Raw genomic sequence first — 10469 nt, 5'->3', positions numbered from 1 at the left:
CATATGCACACATGAAAATCATCGACCCATGCAATCAATAGTGTTGGCTTTGTTTTCAGGATAAAGTTATTACAACTTACCATTGCATGTCAATAATTGCAGTATGAACAGCAACATTTGTACTTCAGAAGCTCTGCAGAGGAGCAGGGCGGAGTGATATTACATTGTTTTTTTTTCACCGCTGATTTTTATGTCGTAGCCAGCAGCAAGGGGTCAGTTTATATTTTTCCTCGTTCTTCATAGGAAATTCGTGGAAACTTTCCTTTGCCCGTTTCCTCTGTATGCTTCCACAGCCTATAAATGCATATTTCACGATGTTGCTGGCCGTCATTTAACTCAGCAGACTGATGCTGCATTCGAGGAGGGTGGAAGGTAAGAGTTTTCAACCTCTGATCTGGAAAAATATAATTTAGTACAATTACCACTACATTATATTACTTTACTACCACTACTAGGGTTGTTCCGATCATGTTTTTTTGCTCCCGATCCAATCGTTTTAGTTTGAGTATCTGCCGATCCCGATATTTACCGATCCGATTGCTTTTTTTTGCTCCCGATTCAATTCCAATCATTCTCGATAATTTTTCCCGATCATATACATTTTGGCAATGCATTAAGAAAAAAATGAATAAAACTCGGACAAATATATACATTCAACATACAGTACACAAGTACTGTATTTGTTTATTAGGACAATACATCCTCAAGATGGTATTTACATTATTAACATTCTTTCTGTGAGAGGGATCCACGGTGTGACAGCCCCTGGCCGTTTAATAGTTAATTTTCTGAGACTCTTCCAGTCAGTTGATCGTCGCCTCCACCAGCTGGCTGCTTCCCCTCCCACTATGACGAAAGCTGATCGACGCAGGACGGACCGACGACATCGCCGCCGCTGATTGGCCAAGAAAAAGGCGCCAAGCTTCATAAACCTGCCGCTGTCAACACTCTAGGAGGTCGCATTTGACAGCATTCTGCCGCGGTCCTCCTCGCCAGCTGTTTGCTCGCCATTCACTCTCGTTTGCATTTGATCGCTAGTTTGATACACTCCCACTTTTTCGGTGAAGTCTTTTGTGTTTATTCGTTATTGGATCGTTTTTGTTCACCACTGTAAATAAGACCACTGAAGCAAGTAAGGGTAAGTCGCCATTTCTGTTCAACCCGTTTTCTCGTGTTTTGTATAGAGTAGGAAGTTAGGTTAGAAGCTGTCTTTTCTTTGTTCCTTTTACATGATCAGGGTTTAGTTAGCGGGTGGGGTTTAAATGTAGTTCCTTTTGTTTGTTGTTTTGGCCTGGGCTTACCCTGAAGTCAGGCTTCGTCGGCATTCTGTACATATTCATTGCGAGTTTGATTGTTGTGTAAATAAATTTGTGTCCACTCGTACATTTGTGTGGCTTGTTTTATGTTACGCCCTTCGTGAGCCGTCCTTGGGACGTAACACACGGATAGAAAGACTGCTATATTGTGACTAAATATTGCCATCTAGTGTATTTGTTGAGCTTTCAGTAAATGATACTGTGGCCATCCCAAATGCATGATGGGAAGTGGAACCATGACTGTGCAACGTGCTACCAATTGCTATATCTTCTCTGCGTTGGGAAAAAACATAAAGTGTAAAGACATTGATCAATTGCCACCTTTCTTCCCAACATTCCTTCTCATGATATTTCTAATCATAGGGAGAGGGTTAGCAAGGCTTTAGCCAATTAATAAAAGGCTCCAAAGGCTGCTAAAATTCACTCCACTCATTTTGCGCTGCCTTTTATCTCTCTACAGACCCCACTCACCAACGTCACACAATGGCGTGTTGCTGTATCCGGACACCATATTGTCCGTCATTGTTTATCCGTATTCTCAATGGTTTCAATTTGTCGTGCAATTTATAGTGCAATTCATGGAAGCCCCGGTGCTTTCAGATGCTGTAAACTCATTGGATGCGTTGCATAAAAGGCGTTATGTGGAAAAGCTTCAGTCTATCCATTCGCCAGATCGATATTTGATGCTTAAATCGATATTTTTCGACCCGCTGTCTTCGCTGTCTCTGCCTGACATCTGCTACCCTGATATCTCCAACTATCTTGTCCACAGAAACTCAGCCTATTCTCACGAAACTTTGAAAAACTGTAAGAGCAGCACTCTAAGCAACATTACCCTGTGTGACCCTTTATTTTCAATTTTCTAAAATGGCGACAATCAATAAAAAAAAAAGTTGACTGCGATGGCCGACGCTTCAAGGATAGGTGGATATTGCACTATTTCTTCAATACAATACGCAACAATTGTGTCTGCCGCATTTGCAAAGAGACAGTCGCTGTTTTCAAAGAGTTCGATGTGACGCGATATTACCAAACAAGAAACGCTGACATGTATGACAACATTACAAGGAAGATACGCAGCGAGAAATTATAGCAACTTGAAGCTAGTTTAATTTCACAGCAGCCGTATTTCGCAAGAGCCCGAGTGTCGAAAGAAAACGCCACAAAGGCGAGATTGTTGAAATTATGAATTAAAAATAATAATAATAAAGCAAATGTGACACACAGAAGGGCTTGCTAAAAATTGTTTAAATATATTGTTCTACGTAAATCAGCCTAGGTAGCCGCCCACATTTTTACCACACCAAATCTGGCCACCTTTGCAAAAAGTTTGGACACCCCTGTTTAACTTATGATCCGTAAACGAAGCCAGCTTCTTTCACTTGGTACCAGCTAAATATTATTCAAAAAATAATGATGGCGGAAGAAATAAACATCTTGAATTTGAAACTGTATGTTGTCTGCGATTAGCCTCGCAATGATCTTAATTGTGGTTGTCAGCCCAAAACCCTCTAAATATATATTAAATGCATCTTACCAGGTATAAAATGACTACTGCAAAGTCTGTGGTGATCGTTTGGTACCCAGTTTTCTCGTCGAATTGCAGCAGTCCATCTCGCTCTCCTCTCCGGGTCTCTCGGAATACGGTAGAACTTCAAGTCTGTCCGTCTATCTTCTCTGTTACTGCAACCAACCACCACACACGCCTTCACCATTTTGATTATTAATGTTAACGAGCAGAAAAACACGCCATAATAGGAGGAATTTACGTAGCGGTAATGCATAAACACGACGAGCTGATGGATATAATGGCGCAGAGGCGTGGTTGTGACGTCATGTGAGTGGGGTCTATATAGGTAAAACGGCGTCAGTACAGATTGAGCGCGACAATGAGTGAGAGGGTCATGCAGCGCATGCATTAATTGCATTAAATATATTCACGTGACATTTTTAAAAAATTAATTGCCGCCATTATCAAGATAAATTTGATAACCCTACCTTAAGCCTAAACTAAAGACTCTGGATGAGTGTAACAAATTATGTCTGTGACGTTAAATACAATTAGAAAACGATTTAATTAAAATATATACAGTATATATATTTAAAAAAGGCATGGCCGATATTTTTTTGCCGATTGCGATACTTTGAAAATGACGCGATCGGACCCGATCGATCAGCACATCTCTAACCACTACCACTACTACATTACCACTACTTGATCGCTTATGAGAAGTCAGGTTGGCTGGAGGTCAAAATGTCTTTTGAAAGCCAAAATAAAAAACTTGTGCTGATGAGCCATCTTTGCTGTTTACATTCGCTTGGAATGCTTTAAAGTCGCAACTGGTACCCTCCGAGCGGGACAAGTCCGACTTCCCACCTTCCTTGAATGCAGTGTGAGAACGAGTGACTGAAGCACTCCTCTTTATTGGGGTCGTATTACGCATCTAAAAAAATAGTCCTGTAGAATAAAATGAATTACAGCAGTTTGGTGTGACATTGTTTTGGCTGCATGGGTGTTGTGAAACAATGATCAGTGTTTTGAATTTATTTGGCTATTTTGGATCTGTATCGTTTTTTTATTGGCATGCAATAATGGTGCCATTGTCTCGAGCTAGCTTAGCTACTCTGGAGCCCTGAAACTAACAAATAACTTGCAAAAGAAATGGAATTTGTTGAAATCAACTCCACTTGCTAACTAAGCCCCTGGTAACACAAAGATTAAGCCTAATGTAAAAAATCCTGACCTTCTGCTTTAACTGGAATGGGATAAGATGTATGAATTGAGATTTAATGCAATACAGTAATGCCTCGCTACTTCACTCTTCAAACATCACGCCCTCAGTCCATCGCTGATTTTTTTTTTCAATTTAAAAAAAATGCAAGATTTTATAGAGATGTCCCATCCGATCACGTACAGCCTCTCACTCTCCCTCCTGAAGCCTTTCTTTCTCACTGGGCAGCTGCAGCTTGTGAAAGTAAACGATGAGTGATAGGGGAGCTGCTTTGAAGTGGCCAGACAACTACCTTTCAAAGGCTCGTTTAGCTTTTTAAACACTGACTGTAATCCCTATGGCATCTCATTGTGTTGTGTCATGTGCTGGTCTAAACAGCATGAGTTGATTTGAAAGGATTCACTTAAAAAAGAATTTAATAAAGAACTATACTTTGAGGAAAAAAAGGGAAAATCATGTCTTATATGTATCTGTTTCCCATGCTAAATTTAAAATAAATACATTGAACACACCCCCATTTTTTTTTTTTTAATGTAAATAAGCTCTACTTCACGGATTTCGATTATCATGGGGAGTGGGGGCGATCCTTATCAACCACTGTATCACTGTATTTAAAGGAGTGATTTCGGAAACTGTGAAAAGTGTAAAAAAAACAAACAAACACCTAATTCACAACCGTTGACAAGTCTACTCGCCGCTTAAAATATCATTATCATCACGGCTTTTGCGTTCGGGCTGGTTTCCCGTCCCATTGCGTAAAGGAGTAGGAAAAATTTAAAAAACTTATATGAATCCTACCCCTTTGTCCGCTACATACTCATCAGCATGAATCAGACAAAACAAATACAATTCACAACAGTTCAATAATGCCTAAAGAACAATGGTTGGCATCACTCAACATTTTCTCAACATAAATTCTATCATTCATTTCTATAATTACAGAAAACAAGATCTTTGTATTTTCTCTTAAACACGCTCAAATTAGCGCTTTTCTTTAGGTCCTCAGTAAGTTTGTTCCACAAGTCCACACCTAAAATTGAAGGACAAAAGCTCTTTTTTGTTGTACGGTGATATTGCATTTTGAAATTTAAATCCCCTCTCAGATTATACCCTCCTTGTCTATTTGAAAACAAAACTTGTATATTTCCAGGTAAAGCGTTTTTCCGTGCCTTAAACATGATTATGGAATTTGACTAGATCCAGGAATTTTAACTGCTTGGATTCCAAGAACAGTCTATTTGTATCTTCGAGGTATTTAGCCTTGTGCACTATTCGTATTGCCTTTTTTTGAAGTACCACAAGTGACTGTAAATTGCTGGGATATGTATTGCCCCAAACCTCCACACAGTAGCTGAGGTATGGCATTACTAATGAAGAGAACAAGATATGGCGTGTTTTATAATTTAAAAAGTGTTTCATTTTGTTCAGTAGTCCAACACTTTTTGCCAGTTTTGTTTTTTTATGTTCTTTATTTGTGACTTCCAATTCAACTGTTCATCCAGTATTACACCTAAAAATTTAGTCTGTTACTTGCTCAATTTCGCTATTGTCTATAATTATCTTTTCTTCAGTTTCTGTCTTTTTATTTCCAAACAAAATATATTTAGTTTTTTCCAGATTTATTGATAATTTGTTTAGCGTGAACCAGTGATTCAGATATGTTAATTCAGTCATTACATCATGCATCAGATTCTTTGAAAATTTTCCTGAGCATAGGATGCTGGTGTTATCTGCAAAGAGTAGAAATTTTAATTTTTTAGATGTCATACATAGGTCATTGATAAATAGTAATAAATAAAACTTAAAATCTTAACTAAAGTATTTATTATTTTCAAGATTTGTTTCTGTTTTTGAATCGCATCATGAAATAAATTCGGCTCTTCATTAGCTCAGTGTATCATACAAAATGGAATAGAATAGAATAGAATAGAATAGAATAGAATAGAATAGAATAGAATAGCCTTCATTGCCATGGTTTTAAAACCTGTCTTTCATCATTCCATTAAAAAAAACAAACAAAAAAAAAAAACGTTATTTCTTTAAATAATTAAATACATAAGTTGTTATTGCTTTTCCACACTCAGAAAATTATGTGATTATATTACCCATCTTGCTATCCTGCTTCAGGGTCAGCTAATGCTGGTTTAAAAGTTGTGATATCAGCTGTTATTAAATGGGAAAAAATGCTGCTGCTGATCAGGGATCCATCCCTCTGGATTATCTACTTTCAGAGAGGCCTAACATTTATAAATCTTTTGGTAATATATATTTTTAAAGAGTTTTTTTACACTGCTTATGTAACACATATGGCAAAAATCATCTATGGGGGAGATGAGTGGGCTGAACCTTAAAGCCGTTATCATACTTTAATATTAATAGATATATACATTAAAATGACAAGTAAGCAGCACACAATGTGGGCGTTTTACACACATTGACATATAATTGACTCGTGGTGAAGAGCTGCCAGCAAAGCATCATTCTTTGAGCACTAATACGGTTTTATATTTTGAAGCCTTTGAACACACTCAAATACACGTTTCACAGCTGCATCACCTTGGGGCAACCTTGGAGTGAGCTTGGAGATGTTGACATATGGTGGAAAAAAAAAGTTAAAGGAGTGTAAAGAGGAATTAAATACAGTGAATCATTGGAAATGTTGAGTTAGTTGCATGAATCAAACAATTTGGCCCATATACAGTGCATGAAATCATCTGGCACCTGCTTGTTTAACAGGCAACTACTTAAAGTAGGGTAATGATTGCTAAACCAATGCAGGTGCATGGGGAAGCAAGTGCACTCCCAAATCTCCCTCACACACATAAGTTGTTGACACAGTCACAGGCAAGAACTTTAAATGATTACGCCAAAATACGGTTAGCCGGGGAAGACCAAGCAGGAACCATCGCACACTAGATGTCAGCAAAATCACCATTTGACCACCTTGCTAGAGAGAGGTCACTTTGGAGAGTGCCTAGGGAAGTAAACACATATGAAAATAAAAAAAAAAGGAGTCTGAAGAGGAGTGAAAGGTAGTTGAATCACAAATTTCTTGTACATTAATGATGACTTGTGGTAAACGGAGTCCATAGGGGAATGGGATGCTGTGGAACTATTTGGAGTCCAACCAAAACAATATCTCAAATTAGTTTGTGACAACATTGGATAGAGCTTAGATTTGTTGACAGAAGATGGAGATTTTGAGAAAAAAATAAACAAAAAAAAATGAAATGGAATTAACCCATTGGGAGACCGAGCAAAAAAAAAAAAAAAAAACCTTTAGACATGCCTTTAAAGACAAAAAGAAAGACCAAATTATAAAAATAGCAATCCTACCAGCCAATAATCATTCCCTCATGAGAGCTCATTTAGAGGTTAAAAAAATCTTAAAACATGTCAACATCAATGAGCGAGCAAAGTTTAAGGGAGCGCTTTACACTGTTTTTCCAAAGGAGTGATGACAGTATTAACAAAAGCCCATTGGGAACGAAATAACAAGCAGATTGATTGACTTTGATGGACGGTTGTTGGCGAGGAACAGTGATGAGCAACTGGCCTTCTTCATCTTGACAGCCTAAACACAATGTGGAGTGTCCCTGGTTGTCAAAAGAATCATCGTTTGGAGGCTGAGGGCCGCAGAGTGAGCAATGAGACGCCACTTATTAATTGTATAAGAATAAGTATCAAACACAATTTTAACAGTAGATATAGATAATTTTAGCATCAATAACATCATAATCAATCTAGTGCTGCTTGGGTGCAGAACAAATTATGAGGAAAAACTCGACATGAAAAATTGTCAATATATTGACGTGTTCATCTACTTAGCCGAGCCACTCATCCTCACAAGGGTCATGGTAGAGCTGGAGTCTTTCCTAGCTACTTAACTATGGGCAGTAGGCAGGGTACACTCTGAATCGGTTGCCAGCTAATCGTAGGCAGTGTTGTTAATCTTACTTTACAAATGTAATTAAATACAGTTACAAATGACTACTCCCAAAAAGTAATTGCATTAGTAACTCAGTTACCTGAATGTAAGAGTGATTAGTTACTTGGCAAAGTAACTGGGGCTAATTTTCATGTTTTTTTTTTTGTTTTTTGTTTTTTTCTCTCAAAAAAAATAAAAAATAAAATAAAATAAAAATAAAAAATAATATTCATTCATTCATTTTCCATGCCGCTTTTCCCCACGAGGGTCGCGGAGGTGCTGGAGCCTATCCCAGCTAACTATGGGCAGTAGGCAGGGGGACACCCTGAACTGGTTGCCAGCCAATCGCAGGGCACAAAAAAAAAAAAAAAAAATAATAATAATAAATAATAAAAATGTGAAGTTTAAAGGGTTTTTGGGACAATTGGCCCCAGCCCAATTCTTTACCCTAAACTTAGCTTGACACAGGGGTATTGCGGATGTTGCGATAACTAGATAGTAACCGTTGCTATGTGTGGAAGTCATTTAATGTTGTGACTCAACCGTTAAAGTTGTTAAAATTGCTCCTGTTGTTGCATTAGTTCCCTTCTGTCTACTTTCGACGTGTGTAAGTCTTAAAACTGTTTCATCATTTAAAGATAGATTTACAGTGCCTTGCAAAAGTATTCGGCCCCCTTGAATCTTGCAACCTTTCGCCACATTTCAGGCTTCAAACATAAAGATATGAAATTTAATTTTTTGTCAAGAATCAACAACAAGTGGGACACAATCGTGAAGTGGAACAAAATTTATTGGATAATTTAAACTTTTTTAACAAATAAAAAACTGAAAAGTGGGGCGTGCAATATTATTCGGCCCCTTTACTTTCAGTGCAGCAAACTCACTCCAGAAGTTCAGTGAGGATCTCTGAATGATCCAATGTTGTTCTAAATGACCGATGATGATAAATAGAATCCACCTGTGTGTAATCAAGTCTCCGTATAAATGCACCTGCTCTGTGATAGTCTCAGGGTTCTGTTTAAAGTGCAGAGAGCATTATGAAAACCAAGGAACACACCAGGCAGGTCCGAGATACTGTTGTGGAGAAGTTTAAAGCCGGATTTGGACACAAAAAGATTTCCCAAGCTTTAAACATCTCAAGGAGCACTGTGCAAGCCATCATATTGAAATGTAAGGAGCATCAGACCACTGCAAATCTACCAAGACCCGGCCGTCCTTCCAAACTTTCTTCTCAAACAAGGAGAAAACTGATCAGAGATGCAGCCAAGAGGCCCATGATCACTCTGGATGAACTGCAGAGATCTACAGCTGAGGTGGGAGAGTCTGTCCAAAGGACAACAATCAGTCGTACACTGCACAAATCTGGCCTTTATGGAAGAGTGGCAAGAAGAAAGCCATTTCTCAAAGATATCCATAAAAAGCCTCGTTTAAAGTTTGCCACAAGCCACCTGGGAGACACACCAAACATGTGGAAGAAGGTGCTCTGGTCAGATGAAACCAAAATGGAACTTTTTGGCCACAATGCAAAACGATATGTTTGGCGTAAAAGCAACACAGCTCATCACCCTGAACACACCATCCCCACTGTCAAACATGGTGGTGGCAGCATCATGGTTTGGGCCTGCTTTTCTTCAGCAGGGACAGGGAAGATGGTTAAAATTGACGGGAAGATGGATGCAGCCAAATACAGGAACATTCTGGAAGAAAACCTGTTGGTATCTGCACAAGACCTGAGACTGGGACGGAGATTTATCTTCCAACAGGACAATGATCCAAAACATAAAGCCAAATCTACAGTGGAATGGTTCAAAAATAAACGTATCCAGGTGTTAGAATGGCCAAGTCAAAGTCCAGACCTGAATCCAATCGAGAATCTGTGGAAAGAGCTGAAGACTGCTGTTCACAAACACTCTCCATCCAACCTCACTGAGCTCGAGCTGTTTTGCAAGGAAGAATGGGCAAGAATGTCAGTCTCTTGATGTGCAAAACTGATAGAAACATACCCCAAGCGACTTGCAGCTGTAATTGGAGCAAAAGGTGGCGCTACAAAGTATTAACGCAAGGGGGCCGAATAATATTGCACGCCCCACTTTTCAGTTTTTTATTTGTTAAAAAAGTTTAAATTATCCAATAAATTTTGTTCCACTTCACGATTGTGTCCCACTTGTTGTTGATTCTTGACAAAAAATTACAATTTTATATCTTTATGTTTGAAGCCTGAAATGTGGCGAAAGGTTGCAAGGTTCAAGGGGGCCGAATACTTTTGCAAGGCACTGTAAGCCAGGAATTTGCTGATTTAGGAGCATTTTAGATAAAAACACTTAGGTTCGCTAGGAAGTTTCTCTATAACAGACCCTTTCTGAGAGGTCTACTGCTTTAAGATGGTGGCTGTTTACTAATGCATAAAGTTCTGTATACATGTTGCTAATGCCGCCGTGTCTGTCATTTGCATCTAGTTCTATATTATGTGATATGTACCGTAGCATCATGTAG

The sequence above is a fragment of the Corythoichthys intestinalis genome, chromosome 8 (assembly GCF_030265065.1).
Source record: "Corythoichthys intestinalis isolate RoL2023-P3 chromosome 8, ASM3026506v1, whole genome shotgun sequence".
Lineage (NCBI taxonomy): Eukaryota > Metazoa > Chordata > Actinopteri > Syngnathiformes > Syngnathidae > Corythoichthys > Corythoichthys intestinalis.
Note: the sequence above shows the minus strand (reverse complement) of the source record.